General features: G+C 41.4%; 1 protein-coding gene across 1 annotated transcript in view; it reads left to right on the top strand.

Annotated features, from left to right (window-relative positions):
- The window catches only part of LOC137633061 (basic proline-rich protein-like), a 52,115-nt gene that overhangs the window by 40,776 nt on the left and 1,339 nt on the right, over positions 1–10,000 (top strand). The gene's annotated exons all lie outside the window — the stretch shown is intronic.

Here is a 10,000-nt window from a genome sequence, read left to right as displayed (position 1 = left end):
GATGTTATTTACGATTCTGCTTTCAAAAAATTCCATATATAGATTGCTCAATACTGGGGATAAAGGGTTTCCCATAGCCATACCAAAAGTTTGTGCATAAAATCTCCCATTGAATTCAAATTTACAATCTTTTATACATAATTTAATTAATTCTATTAAAGTGTGTATGAGAATGGCAGATTCAATTGTCTATTATCTAATGTTTCAGATAAAAATTCCAACATGTCATCAATAGGTACTTTTGTGAATAGTGAGACTACATCAAAACTGACAAGCCTACAGGTACTGTTGATCTGTACTTCATTCAGTTTGTTAATCAAGTCTACATTATTTTTTATATTTGAATATGAGATGGTGCCAACTAAAGGATTGAGGATATTCACAAGGTACTTAGATAATTTATATGCTGCTGAACCTACAGAGCTAATTATTGGCCTAGCTGGATAATTTGGCTTATGAGTTTTAATAGTTCCATACATATATGGCAATGTTGGTGATATTGTACAAACCTTTTTTATCAGATCTTCATTCCCTTTTAATAACTCTTTCACTTTTTTGTTGTAACTACTATTCACAAACTCAATTGGATTTTTTCTTAATTCCATGTATGTGTTTTCATCACTCAAGAGGTTTTCCATTTTTTCTATATAATCATTTTTATTCAAGATTACCAGTGCTCCAGATTTATCGGCTTTTGTCAACTTAATATTTCTATCTTGCTTCAATTCGGCAATTGCTCTCTTGAATCTTTTTGGGCAATTTGGAACCACTGGTTTTTTCATATTGCTGTATATAATACCCTTAATCATATTTACTTCTTCTACAGAAATATCACTGAATTTCTCCAGGTTACACACTCCATTTGTAATTTCTACACTATTCACTGCACTTGATGACATCGAGAAATTTAAACCGTATCCCAAGGCACACTTCACATTTTTATCTAGAATTTTATTTGACAAATTAACCACACATTCTGGATTAACGTTTGTGGCCAGGAAATGAAAATTTAGATAACTTTCTTCTTAGATTGAATAGTTTGGTACCATCAATAAATTTCACTATGGAGCTGGAGAATAATTGTACCCTACCTTTTTTGGATTGTCGCATACATAGATGTAATAATAGTCTCAAGTTCAGTGTATACAGAAAGCCAACGAATATCTCGGCATATGTCCATTATTACTCAAACCAAGGCAACAAAGTTAAGAAATCTGTATTTACTTCTATGTTTTTAAGAGCATTCCGAGTCTGCAGCCCTGAATATATTGATGACGAAATAAATGGTATTAGAGCAATAGGTAAAAAACTAAAGTATCCTGAAATTGTGTTAGATGATGCCCTAAGAACAGCAAAAAAGACTTTTTTCGGTAATGATAACAGAAAAAACTATAACACACAAAATTTACTTGTACTACCTTACTGTGATTCATTTAAAGAAATTCCCCAACTGTTAAAAAATTTCAATGTAAATGTAGCATTTAGGAGTAAAAATACAATAAAAACAGCCTTAATAAAGAATTCTCCTGACATTACCAAGGGATGTGTATATCGTATTCCATGCAATGCTTGTGAAAAATACTATATTGGTCAAACTGGTAAAGCCCTAGAAAAGAGAATTGAACAACATAAGAAAAGTGTCAGGTATGCTCAAGATAATAATGCACTCTTTGCCCACGTTAGAGATAAAAATCACCCTATTAATTGGTCAGGTGCAAAGAAATTGGTTCATTCAAACAACTTAGTAGAAAGAAACATCATAGAGTCCAGTTTCATAAAAGAAACCTTTGAAAACAACTTGAATATTGGTCATGGAATGTATAAACTCGACGCCTTTATATGTAAAGAGATTTGTAAACTATATAAAAAAAACATTAACCACTTAATGTAGAATTGAATGTATTGTGAATAATTAACGTCGGTGTGAAATTAATATTTAGACCTAAGCTACCATTCATTAAAGGAAACAATTATTTTATATAGTATGCATAAGTATATTGGCACTATATAGTGTTATGCTAGATATAAGTATTGATATATACATGATTATATGTTTATGATATTAAGGTTGTATACATAGAAATGTATATATGCATAAGTATGTATGTGTATATGTGTGTATATATGTATGTGTATATATATGTATATATGTATGTGTATGTATATGTATGTGTATGTGTAAGTATTTATGTATATGTATATGTATTTGTATCTGTATGTATGTATATATATGTATATGTGTATGTGTATGTATATGTATGTGTATGTGTGTATATATGTATATATATGTATATGTATGTATGTGGGTATATATATATGTATATATATATATATATATATATATATATATATATATATATATATATATATATATATGTATATATGTGTATGTATTTGTATTTTTGTGTATGTTTTGCTTATGTATTTATATAGATAAGGCTACCGCATTGACATATAAATAACTGTAATGAAAGTAAAATAAGAAGAAAACAAGAATATACCCGCCACTAGAAATGACCCTTTTTAGCAGGTGTCTAACGAGCTTGCGGACTCCTCCTCCTCACACCTGAGTCAAGCCCAGGTAGTGGGTAAGGGAGTGTCATTGTTCTCTAAATCTCTATATGTATGTTCGTACTTTTGCTTTCCCTATAAATTGTAAGAAACCTCTCTCAATAAATCAGTCCTCTGAGGAAGTATCACGAAACTAGTCAGGACTCAAGTGTATATTCTGTATTTTCATTTTCCCTGTGGTTCTTCTGCATCTGAGCATCACGTTTTCCTGTGATTTTTACGCATATATATATATATATATATATATATATATATATATATATATATATATATATACATACATATATACATACATATATATATATATATATATATATATGTATATATAAATATATATGTATATATATACATATGTATTTATGTATACATATACACAAACACACACACACACACACATATATATATATATATATATATATATATATATATATATATATATATATATATATATATATATATATATATATATTTATATATATATATATATATATATATATATATATATATATATGTATATATATAATCTGATTACTTGAAGAAAATTGCAGACAACTTAAGAGCTAAGAAATCAGTGGTCTTCATAAAAAAAACAAAGGAAAATTGGAATTTGTGTCTTCACCCTTCATAAGCATCAACATCTGAGAAGTGTGTTGAAGACTATTTGAAGACTTTTTGAAGACTATTTCGGATATTGGAGACTGGAGACAAAGAATGTATTCTTTAAAAAAGGGATTTTGACGTAGGAAAAATCTATTTCTGGGCGAAGGACCTGTGCCGCCCAGTGAATAAGCTCCATTTAGCACTTATTCTTAGGTAATTTACTGCTAAATATACCAGAGAAAAAATGTAAAGGAGTGCTAGGTTAACTAGCTCGCTCACCTATTGGTGTCGGTATAAAATTGGGCGTATAGTCCAGAGGTCCCGCACTATTTAGATTTATCCACGACAGAAACCCCAATAGAGGAGAGCCGTTCAACCTCACTCGGTACTACTAACAATGCATCCGCTCAGAACCCAACTCCTTAGCACCCAAAGTTTGGGGACTCCAAGGGAGAGGAGCTGGGAGGGTTCACTGGGCGGCACAGGTCCTTCGCCCAGAAATAGATTTTTCCTACGTCAAAATCCCTTTTCTGGGCTCGAACCTGTGCCGCCCAGTGAATCTATACAAGAGACAATGTCACCAAACTTGCAAAATAAAGGGAAAAACATAAGCGTAAGGGAAATACAGGATGCTTTTAATCAGAGATGAGTACCAAAAGTGCCGTGAGTGATAATATATACAGATACTCAGGAGTATAAAATTTACAAATATAATAACAGTATTCAGGTGCGAGACCAACGAATACAATAGGGTATAAATGAGGCAGGTAAGAGGGAGAGATAAAGAGTCAAGGCATTAACCTGTGAGTTACTTGGGAGTAACTACGCTCCCTGCGGTTACTGTAGAAAATTTTAGGGCTTCCAAATGTTTAAGGTAGTGTTTCTTGAACACTGACGGTGATTTCCACCCTGTATACCTGGAAAGGTCTGTAAAATTCATGTGGTGAAAGAAGTTCACCGAGGTAGCAACCGCCCTGATATCATGTGCAAGAGGAAAAGAGTCAGGGTTAGCTTGTTTAATAAAATACAAGATTTGTTGCCTGATCCCTTTAATAGAAATGGTACCGCCTTGTTCTCTAACGAATAGAGGCCCCGAGGAGTTAGAGGAGGTCCGGGATAAAAAAGACCTAAGAGTAGTAACAGGGCACAGAGACGGATCTTGCGTGAGGGGAATAATTTTCCAGGAAGACCATCTGTTTTGAGGGTCTTCGTTCTTAGCCAAAAAGAATTTATTAGGAGAAAGAAGGACCTCTCCCGAAGGCAGGAAGTCAATATGACCCGGGTCTCTCGACAAGGCTGCCAATTCAGAAATTCTTGCCCCGGAAGCCAAGCTCACCAGGAAAAGTGTTTTCCTGAGAAGGGGAATGTAATCACAAGAACTGTTAATGGTATCAGAAGCCAATCTGAGTACGTCATTAAGGAACCAGGTCACCGGAGTAGGGCGAGTAACCGGTTTCAGTCTGGCACAAGCTTTCGGAATTGAAGCTAACAAAGAGTCGGTTAAGTCTATGTTAAAACCCACTAGGAAGATCTTTTTCAGAGCCGATTTAATAGTGGTGATAGTATTGGCTGCCAGACCTGATTCTAATAAAGATCTAAAGAAAGTAACTGTAAGGTTCAAGTTCATACAGTTCACGTCTGAGTCTATTAAAAATTTTGCCAACTTTTTAACTGCAGAGTCATACTGGCGGATGGTGGAATCCCGTTTATCCGATTCTAGGAACAAGGTGTTTTGAGGATCAATATTGGCACCATGCATAGCCGCAAACTTCATAAAGTCCATAAAGTTAGGGCGCTCTGAATGTTTGAGAAAGCGTACACAACGCGTGTTTGTACTATCTGAGACAGAACCGGATTGGGTATCGGGTGAGGGTATAGTCTCAACTCTCGCAGGAGAGGATACCAGTTGCTCTTGGGCCAGTTGGGTGCGACCAAGGCTACTTGTCCCTTGAAGGATCTCAGTTTGTCTAGAACTTTCAGCAAAAGATTCACCGGGGGAAAGAGATAAATCTTTTCCCAGGTGTCCCAATTCTGTGACATGGCGTCTGTGGCGTAAGCCTGAGGGTCTAGATTGGGAGCCACATATACTCTTAATTTGTGGTTGGATTCCGTGGTGAAGAGGTCCACTTGGAGACCGGGAACCTGAGAGAGAATCCACCGAAATGACTTTAGATCGAGTGACCATTCCGATTCTAGAGGGGAGGTCCGGGACAGGGCGTCTGCCACTACATTCCGGACTCCCGCCAGGTGGACAGCTGAAAGATGCCAACGGTTCAAGGCTGCTAGGGAGAATATGGCTACTAGAACATGGTTCAGAGGCCCTGACTTTGACCCGCCTCTGTTGAGGCAGCGGACCACCACTTCGCTGTCGAGGACCAGACGAAGGTGTTGTTTCTTGGGAAGAGCAAGACGTTTCGGGGATAGAAGAACTGCCATGGCCTCTAGCACATAGATGTGAAATTGGTGGAACAAGGGAGTCAAAAGACCTTGAACTTTCTTGAGCTGAGAATAACCGCCCCAACCTGACAAGGATGCGTCCGTGTGAATGATTATTTTCGGAGGCGGAAATCGAAGGGGAACTGACTTTGACAGACTGTTTGCTCTTGTCCAAGGAAGAAGTCTTTCCCGTAGAAAGGGAGGAAGGCGGACTTTCCTGTCCCGGAGCTTCTGGTTCGCCCTCGAACGCCAGACACGATTGAAATCTTTCAATTTTGCCTTCAGAAGAAGATCCGTCACTGAGGCAAACTGAAGGGACTCCAGAATCCTCTCTTGGAGTCGTCTGGAACTTACTTTGTCTTTGAGAAAGCGTTTGGTGTTCCTTGCAATCTCTAACCTCTTGGGTCTGGGAAGACACAGAGTATGAGATATAAGATCCCATTGCAGGCCGAGCCATTGGAACTTCGATTTTGGAAGAAGGCGGGACTTCTTGAAGTTGATCTGGAAGCCTAGAGATTGAAGATAATGGATGACTTTGTGAGTGGCTTTTAGGCAATTTTGGGAGGTGTCTGACCAAATGAGCCAGTCGTCCAGATAGGCTACTACTTGAATCCCTTGATTCCTGAGTTCCTGAACAGCGACTTCTGCTAACTTTGTGAAGATCCTTGGGGCGATGTTGAGCCCGAAAGGCATCACCTTGAAGGAGTAACTTATGTCCCCTAAGCGAAAGCCTAGGTACGGACGGAAGTGTCTCGCTATCGTGACGTGATAATAGGCGTCTGTAAGATCGATAGAGGTGGTGACGGCCCCACGGGGAAGTAAGGTCCGCACCTGCGAGACGGTAAGCATTCGAAACTTGTCGCATTGAATGGACAAGTTGAGAAGGGATAGGTCTAGAAGATCTCTTCTCTTGTCTGAATCCTTCTTCGGGACACTGAACAGCCGACCTTGAAACTTCAGGTGTTTCGTTTCTTGTACGGCGTTCTTTTGTAAAAGATCCTGGACAAATTCGACCAGGTCCGGAGTGGAATGTTGACGAAATTTGTTCGGAGGAGGAGGTCCTTGAATCCAACTCCACCCCAGTCCCTTGGAGATGATACTGAATGGAAGTATATGGACGGAGCTTCTTCCTACCCCGGGCTTGGTAAATTGCAAGGTCAGATTTACGTTTAGGAGTCAAACCCCAACGGGCTTTAAGGCTCTGGTTGACTCTAGTGGCCTCCGCCAAGACTTCCTCTACAAGGTCCTCAGGGAAGAGGTTTGAACCCCAACAGGAGGACCGGATCAGCTTATTAGGTTCATGCCTAAAAGTCGCCTCTGCCAGGACATGTTTGCGACACTTGCGTTTAGCAGTAGCGAAGTCATACAGGTCGTAGTATAATGACTGCAACGTAGCCTTGTTGAGAGATTTAAAAATACTCTCAGTATCGTAAGTCAAGGCTATCGACTCCGTGGAAGTGGCCAGGTTCAGAGTACGGCCAACGCGTAGGCGAGAATCATACTCCTGTTTACTGAGGGATTCCGGGAGACGGGGAAGCCGCTCACTAAACATTACCGAAGCACAGTCTGCTGCTAGCTTTCCAGAGGTAAATGTGGTATGGACGTTGTCCCAACACTCAATGCCTGAAGGAAGAAGGAGGGAGATTGGATCCACCTCTCGGATGGGAGGCAAGGGCTTCTCCTCCAGAGCATATTGGAAGGCAAGCTCTGCTACCTTATTGACACATGGAGTCACGGAGTTTTTGTCCATTAGGAACATTGTAAAAGAGCTCTTATAAGGCGTCAACATAGTGTTGGTGCAGCCGATGTCATTCAGGAATCTGGCCCACACAGATTGGGCCTGCTCTTTTGGGAAGATGACTGTCTCCTTGGGGACCTTGTCTAACCGAACCAAAGCTTCCTCGGTAAGCCTGGCATAACCATGAAATGGAAATGCCAGACCGGGAGGAAAGAATTCAAAGTCCTCTAGGGGACTAGTGCCAAGACCCTCTAAAGTTAACATTCCGTCTGAGAACGGGGAATGAAGAGCCATACGCCAAGGGTTGTTTTTGGCAAACTGCGGGAGCTTAGAGGCATCCGGGATGAGAGAGCTTTGGACCTGCTCCGGAGCACCTTGCTCTAATGCCCCAAGTCTCTGACCGATGTTAGAGAACATCGTGTCCATCTTAGACTGTATCTCTGATACAAACTTAGCCTGCATCTCCGACACGATGCGAAGCATGGCTGATTCGGAAAGGCCCGGGCTAGCAGCAGGAGTGGCGGAATGAACTCCCGGGTCGCGAAACTTAGAGGAGGAGCCAGAAGCCTTAGATGACAGGTTTGTATTCTGTTTAGAACCATGAGAAGCCTTAAGAGGCTTATGAACTTTAGGTAAGGTTCTAGACTTATTCTTGGGGGGAACCGGGTGTAATCGTTGGGACGAATCACAGTCCCCAGAAAAACCATGGAAGGAAGAGCGATCAGAAGAAGAAGAAAGAGAGGGGCTGAGGATAGGAATCTCAGCGCCAGAAACACCTGCCTCACTTACCACCCTACCTGTATCTGGATCATCCAATAACATGGGTTCCACGTCCAGGTTCATGGAGGCAACATTGTCTTCTAGATCTCCGGGGGCGTCCGACGGATCCTGCTCTGGATCAATAAACCCCGCTATGGTGGCATCAATGTGGGCAATGATGGGAGCTGCAACATGCCTAGCCACAGCGGCTGAAGACTTGGCGTTGGGGTAAATCAGGGAACAGTAGTCCTCGGAGAGGACGTACGGCCGCTTGAACTTCACGTTCTGGCCAAAACCACCAACCCACACTTTCAGTGTGGCCCGAGCCGCAGACTTTTGCTCCGGGGATGCCTGAAATAATAGTGGGAATTATAAAAGGGCAGACTCCCAGTGGTCCTTCAAGACCATAGATATCTTACTAAATAGTGTATGTATGCCAAAAAAGGTAAGATAAATAAGAAGGCAACATAGCCAACGGGACTCACCGAATCAGATCCAAGGGTGGTAACGAGGTCAAAACAGACCACACAGTTATCCGGGTGCCATACCACGACGTCCTCCAGCTGCACACCGCAGAGGGCGTGAGACCGACAGATAGTATGGCCGCAGGGCTGATGTAGAACAGCTGCACAGGCTGTCGTCTGACAATGCACCATCTATAAAAGGAATAGTATATGAGAAACTGTAATTCTCTTAAGTAGGGGCGGGTCCGGAGGACCCGGCCTAAACATAAGTCTAGCTTAAGACTAAAGTAAATAGTATAAGAGAAACTGTAATTCTCTTAAGTAGGGGCGGGTCCGGAGGACCCGGCCTAAACCTAAGTCTAGCTTAAGACTAAAGTAAATAGTATATGAGAAAATGTAATTCTCTTAAGTAGGGGCGGGTCCGGAGGACCCGGCCTAAACATAAGTCTAGCTTAAGACTAAAGAAAATAGTACATGAGAAACTGTAATTCTCTTAAGTAGGGGCGGGTCCGGAGGACCCGGGCCTAACATAAGCCTAACACAAGATTAGGGCTTAACTGTAATATTCTTAAGTAGGGGCGGGTCCGGAGGACCCGGCCTAAACATAAGTCTAGCTTAAGACTAAAGTAAATAGTATATGAGAAACTGTAATTCTCTTAAGTAGGGGCGGGTCCGGAGGACCCGGCCTAAACATAAGTCTAGCTTAAGACTAAAGTAAATAGTATATGAGAAACTGAAATTCTCTTAAGTAGGGGCGGGTCCGGAGGACCCGGGCCTAACATAAGCCTAACACAAGATTAGGGCTTAACTGTACTATTCTTAAGTAGGGGCGGGTCCGGAGGACCCGGCCTAAACAAAAGTCTAGCTTAGACTAAAGTATAGCCATCCATTCCGGTCGAGCCGGGAGTATAAAAAAGGATGCAACAACAAAAATTTTAGACACAGGGTGTCTGATTTCCCGGGGCGAGGCTAAGACCCGGGCCGGGAAATAAAAGTATCCAATACCAATTCATTTAGGGACTCCGGGGTAGTGATCTGTCATATATAATCATCATAGGAAATGTTATAAAATAATAGGGGGGGCGGAACTGTAGCTAAGAACCGCCAACCGAACCCGGAGGGTTTCGTATAACAAAAGCCAGAATGAAAAGTGAATATAAAAATAGGGTGCACCGGGATCCAACTCTGTTGACCGGTGGCCAACCAGACTAGACAGAGACGAACCCGCCGGGCCACCCGGAGGACAAAGTCCAAAAACACTGAACTACCCCCTCTAAAAGGAGGGATGGCAACGGTCCCTTAGTGGAGGGGGGAGAGCCTAGCCGCCCACCTAGCGAGAGGGGGAGCGTGGGGGAGGATCACGTGATACGAGGCAGCAGGGCTACCAACTGACGATCCCCAACCAGACAGATCAAACGGAGTAATGGCACAA

Source organism: Palaemon carinicauda, chromosome 3 (assembly GCF_036898095.1).
Source record: "Palaemon carinicauda isolate YSFRI2023 chromosome 3, ASM3689809v2, whole genome shotgun sequence".
Taxonomy (NCBI): Eukaryota; Metazoa; Arthropoda; class Malacostraca; order Decapoda; family Palaemonidae; genus Palaemon; species Palaemon carinicauda.
Note: the sequence above shows the minus strand (reverse complement) of the source record. Positions and strands in the feature narration are given on the sequence as shown.